The following is a 6383-nucleotide window of genomic DNA, read 5'->3' as shown; positions in this document are numbered from 1 at the left end:
TTGATGGTCCTAGGGTTCTCTGTTCCAGGACTGTAGGATTAACTACTCCCCTCTTTTTGATACAAAACTTCTATCTATATGGTTGTAACAGTCTCAATTAGTCATGATAACAGTTACTTACTATTGACTCATAAGACATCTTATCCCCATCTCCTTTCACCAGACCTGTCTAGACAAGATGAAAACTATTCAGTGGGGATTCTACCTCCCCCATACACACTCTGAAACTAAACTCCCTCATGAAAACTTGTAAGCCAGTCACTTCATGCCTTTTTAGCCCCTCCCCAACAAGGATTCTCTTACCAACAATTCACTGCACTTTGTGAGGAAGTTGCATCAGATAAAGAGTTGCAGTTTAGTAAACAAACCATTGCAGTGATTTTGGAGGTGACTTTTCAACAGTGCAACACACAAAAAGAATCACAATTAACATTGACAATGTGAAGCTCTTAGCCAGGAGGAGCAATTCACTGCTAAAACACATCACAGAGAAAAATGAGGAGATTGCTCAGTTTAACCTAGAATAAAAGGCAAAGAAGAAAAAAGAAGCTTGAGCATGGAAACATAGATCTAGTGTTGCTGGCAGAGGCTGGGGTAGTGTTAAGTGTGAATTAGACTGATCACCATTTGGAAAAGAAGTCTTCAGCAGGCAGAGCTCCACAGAAATGCATATTGTCACAAAGGGGATTTTGAAGTTCTAAGTGGAGATTTGGAAAAAAAAAAAGAAAAAGCCGGGAGGCATTTTGTCTTCCATTTTCTATGTCATTGACTTCAAAAGTTAATTGAAATGAGAACTGGAAACTCCTTTAAAAAAAAAAAATGACAGTAATCAATTCACACCTATCTATAGTTACACTGAATATAAATGGATTAAATGCTCCATTCAAGAGACAAGAGAGCAGAAACAAGAAGAAAACAGGATCCTTCAATATGTTGTCTACAAGAAACACATCAAAAAGATGGAGACAGCTTAACATGCCCATTAACTGAAGAATGGTTAAACAAACTTTGTACAGACACATAACAAAATACTATGCAATGCTGAAGAACAATGATGAATCTGTGAACACCTCACAACATGGATGAATCTGGAGGATGTTATGCTGAGTGAACTTAGTCAATCACATAAGGAAAAATATTCTGTGAGATCAATGTATAAAGTTAAGAAAAGTTTTCCTCTTTTTTTTGGTCAGAGTCTCCCAAAATTAGTTATATTCATAATGCAGGTAATGTTACCAATACAGTGCACAACCTCAACTTTATGAGGCCCCATCACATTGTTGACATTTCCAGAAATGGCAGCTAGACTGGGCTGGTCACTCGGGGTGGAGGCATGGCCACCTGAGTCCGGGTGTTCCTCGGCATTGCACAGGAATACCTGTGCATCTCCTTTTTGGAGATTCCTGTGATGTCTTACGATTGAGTGTTGGACTTAAGCATAAAAAATGGTGCTGTGATGTCCCTCGATGCGGGTCCTCTCATGGCACTTTGCGTGCATGGATAGCTATCACAAGTAAGCATATGCTTACAAGGGATAGGCTCCCATCTCTTGCCAGGTGTATTGGGGAAACCCAATTCTATTAAAATGTAGTGTCTACATTTAACTATCTTACCTAGGGAAATATGATTTATTTCTGAGTTTTACTGACTTAAAAAAGGTTTTCTTGATATAAGAAGCATTCTATGATGGTGGGGAAAGGTGGGGAAGGAGAGGGAAATTTATTCACAGGCTAGAGGGTAGACACATATTCACATGGGTGCCAGGGCAGGTAATATACAAGAAGGAGGTTAGTAGAGGAATGATGGAGGTAGTGGGAGACAGAGTAAAGCATACAATAGTTAAAGTGAATAGAGGTAAATACTGGTTAGTGGTTACAAATCGGCTTGCCAATCTCAATGATGAGGCTTTCTGCTCCCATAAAGATTTACAGCCTTGGAAACCCTATGCAGGGTCTCTATGAATTGGAACCAACTCCACGGCATATAACAACAACAACTGTAACCCATGGTATGTGGAGGGGATTGCAGTCATTGTTATGAAGCAAAGTATATGATTTGTTGAATATGAAACTGATGATCTGCTCTGTCAAGCTTCACTCAATTTACAATAACAAGTAAAATAAAAAAATAAAAAAAAAGAATTTATGTCCTAATCCTTGGAACCTATGACTATGTTACCCTACATGACAAAATGGACTTTGCATAGATGATTTGGATTAAGTATCTTAATGTGTGGCGATTATCCTGGGTTCTCAAGGTGGGCCTAATGTAATCACATGAGTCCTCGTAAAGGAAACAGGGAGGCAGGAGAGTCAGAGAAAGAAATATGACTTTCAGAGGAAAAAATAAAAGGGAAGGAGATATCCAAGAGATGTGACTACTGACTGTGAGCTGCAAGTCAAGCAATACTGGAAACCTCTAGAAACTTGAAAAGGCAATGTAAATTGGTATTGTTGTTAAGTGCTGTTGAGTCTTTTCCCACACATAGCCACCTTTACAGGGTTTCCAAGGAGCGGCTGGTAAGTTTGAACCGCCGACCTTGTAGTTCAAACTGACCTTGTAGTCCAGTCCTTACCCTCCAGTGTCACACCAGGACTTCAAATTGGTATTCATAATGTCAAAACCTGTCTAAATTCACTAGGGTAGAGGAAGGAGAATCAACATCAGCATCAGCCCCAAATGGATTCTTATGAAGCGGAGGTCAGACATACTGCCACTGATCAAACTTTTGACCAATTCTGACTCCAGCCGTCCCTCTCACGACACTCTCTAATTCTCTGCTGGGTTTGATTCATTGTAATGACACACAGGACATACTCATAATTATAGGGTTAGAGAAATACAAGTTACAATTTAGGATCAGGATCTACCTTGGAAGTAACAGATACAACTTAGGAGACAGGATAATAAGACAACTTCCAACCTCTTAGCTTCTTTTCTGCTATGCCTATAGGCAAGCAGGTCTTGCTTGCAGTCTCTGCCCTGCTTGGATAGCTCTTTAGCTCCCTTGATAAGTGCCTAGAGACACCCTACTCTGCTAGGATACCTACTGCCTGAAGGCACTCAGCTCTTTTACTCAGTAGGTTGGCAAGCCTATTGCAGCCTTCTGCTGGCCCTATACCACTGCTGTGTTACAACTATCGCTCACTGTCTCCTGGGTCTAGGAGGTTCCCAGTACAGGGACCTCAGGTCTAAAGGATATGCTCTATTCCTGGTTCTTCTTTTTGATGGTAGTGAGGGCCTCCTCAACCTTACAAGCTTAGTATGATGGCAAAACCAACCAATTCCCTTGGTAAGCCATAGGCACATTATTTGCACAGTCTCTCTCTAATCTTGACAAGTGTTTTACATACCTTATTTGCATAGTATACCCAATCATTTTATGGGAGTTATAAGACCTTGGTCAGAAAAGCTATATCAAAGAAGAAAATCATTGCCGTGCACGGAAACAGAAGCTCTCCTAGAGCCTTCAGAAGGAATGCAGCTTGCAGCTACCTTGATTTTCACCTAATAAGACCCATTTTGGACTTCAGACCTCCAGAATTGTACGATAATAAGCATGTTGTTTTAACCCACTAAATTTGTGGTAATTTGTTATAGCAGCCATAGGAGGCTAATACATGTTCTTTGATTACAAGCAACAGAAATAAATTCTGACCACATTAAGGGAAAAATATTTTTTGGGGAGTTCAACAGTTAAATAAGCAGAGCCCTCAGAAATTACAAGAAACGCGCTGCTTTGGGTAATCTAACTATCAGGATAAGAGGATTGTGTGTGTGTGTGTATTGTTGTTGTTGTTATGTGCCGTGGAGTCGGTTCCGACTCATAGCGATCCTGTACAGGGTTTCCGAGGCTATAAATCTTTATGGGAACAGAAAGCTTCATCTTTCTCCCGCGGAACAGCTGGCAGTTTCCAACTGCTGACCCTGAGGATAGCAGCCCGATTCGTAACCACTATACTACCAGAGTAGGGGGATGTTTAGACATTTATTCTCCATCTTTGCTTTTTCCATATATTATTCCATGAGTGTTATCCTTGTCTTACACCTCTTCTCCAGGAAAAGAGGAGTAACTTACTTACCTGATTGGGGAGAACAAACTGATCACTCACCTCTTCCTCCCTCTTTCTCTTTGAGAGCTGCTTGCGTACAACAAGAATATTTTTTTATTTGGTCCTTAATCCCTCTGCTTTCCCAGAGCTTGGATCTCACAGGACTCTGATGTCCCAGCACTTCTTAGGACCAGGCTGTTGTTGTTGTTAAGTGCCGTTGAGTCAGTTCTGATTCATAGTGACCCTGCGTAGGGTTTCTGACTTTGTGGTTAGCAGTCTAGTGCTTATCCTACAGTGCTATTCCAGGACTCCAGGTGGGATAGTTGGATTCTGAGTCCAATATTAATTAGTAAGTCCTCTGTCTATCAGACAAAAAGGCACATCTTCAACATTTCTGTTACTAGTAAAGGTACTATTTTGATCTCCCTCTGCCTTACTTCTGTGGCTCTCTCTCTCTTTTAACAAACCCCAAGTTTTTATTGTTAATTGAATGAAGGTTTACAGAGCCAATCATCAGTTTTACATTCAACAAATCATATACTTCATTTTATTACAATGATTGCAATCCCCTGCATGTACTATCAGTTAACAGTACTTACCTCTGTTCACTTTAACTCTTGCATTCCTCCGTGCACCTTTTGCTACTTTCATCTGTCAACCTCCCTCAGTTGTAGATTACCTTCCCTGTCATCCAGTTAACATGTGTCTACCCTCTAGGAGTTCTGGTGTAGTGTCAGATAAACACTGGACTGAAAGTTTGGTTTGAACTGCAAGATCAGTGGTTTAAACCCACCAGCCATTCCTTGGAAATCGTATTCAGGGTCTTTATGAGTCAGAACCAACTAAAGGGCAAACAACAACAATGTATAGCTAGTGAATAATTTTCCCTTCCCTCCGACTCCTGGTAACCATCAGAGAATGTTTCTTTTAATCAAGAAAACCTTTTCTTAAGTTTTGTCTTTTAATTTTTTTTGTGAATTATGTGATAGTTTACATGGGACAACATTAACTTTACATTCATCCTATCTTATTTTGTTTCATAGCGATGATTGCAATCTCCTGCATGCATCATCATACAACCAGAGGGTACACCTCACAGGCCTGCCCCCCGACTGTCAGCACATAACCCCTCTTCCTCCCCGAGTCTAAAGTCCCGAGCAGCTCCATCTCTCCACGTCATCATCTCTGCCTTCATCCCTAGTATCACTGCTTCTCTGGATAGGGTCCCACACTTCACTTTTCTCCCTTGATGGTTTCAGGGACCTCCCCTCCTGGACTGCAAAATCTACCACTCCCGTCCTTTTATAACAAAATGTCTATCATTACCTTTCTGACACTCACAGTCAGTCCTGATAGCAATATTTTACTATTGAGCTACAAGAGTCCTATCCCCATCTCCTTTCATCAGCCCCATCCAGACAGGTTGGAAACCACTCAGTGGAGATTCTACCTTTCCCCGCACCCTCTGGGACTAGGTTCCCTATTGAAAGCTTGTAAGCCAGTTACTTCTTGACTTTGTAGCTCCCCCCAGTTTGGATAGCCAATGTTTAAGTTGCTCATCCTTGTCGACCCTGTGTACCAAGGAGGTGGGAATGATCCTCGCTGTAAAGATTTGTTTTTTCTTAACTTTTTACAACAGTAGTCTCATACAATATTTGTCTTTTTGTGACTAACTGATTTCACTCAGCATAATGTCCTCCAGGTTCATCCATGTTATGAGGTATTTCACAGATAGATTCATCATTATTCTTCAACGTTGCGTAGTATTCCACTCTATGTATGAACCAGTTTGTTTAACCATCTGTTGATGGGTATTTAGGCTGTCTCCATTTTTTTTTTTGCTATTGTGACGAGTGCTGCAATGAACTTGTTGTTGTTGCTATTGTTAAGTGCCATGGAGTCGGTTCCAATTATAATGGCCCTGTATAGGGTTTCCAAGGAGCAGCTGGTAAATTTGAACCACAATTTTGCAGTTCAAACTGACGTTGTGGTCCAGTGCATTATTCTATAGCGCCACACATGGGTGTGTATATATTTATTTGTGTGTCACAACTCTTATTTTTTGAGCATATCTATCAAGTGGGAACATGGTGACTCTGCAGGATAAGCAATAGACTGTGAACCCCAAAGTTGGCGGTTTGAGTCCACCAGCTACTCTGAGGGAGAAACATGAGGCTCTCTGCTCCTTTGAAGATTTACAGCCTCCGAAACCCTATACAGCATCACTATGAGTTGGAAGTGATTCAGTGTAACTTAACAACATCAGCAACATATACCAAGTAGAGAAATTGCTGGGCTATATGCTATTTCTATTTGTAACTTTTAAGAAAG

Source organism: Chrysochloris asiatica, unplaced genomic scaffold (genome assembly GCF_000296735.1).
Source record: "Chrysochloris asiatica unplaced genomic scaffold, ChrAsi1.0 scaffold00047, whole genome shotgun sequence".
In the NCBI taxonomy this organism is placed as follows: domain Eukaryota; kingdom Metazoa; phylum Chordata; class Mammalia; order Afrosoricida; family Chrysochloridae; genus Chrysochloris; species Chrysochloris asiatica.
The sequence above is the reverse complement of the archived record's forward strand: the minus strand, read 5'-3'. Positions refer to the sequence as shown.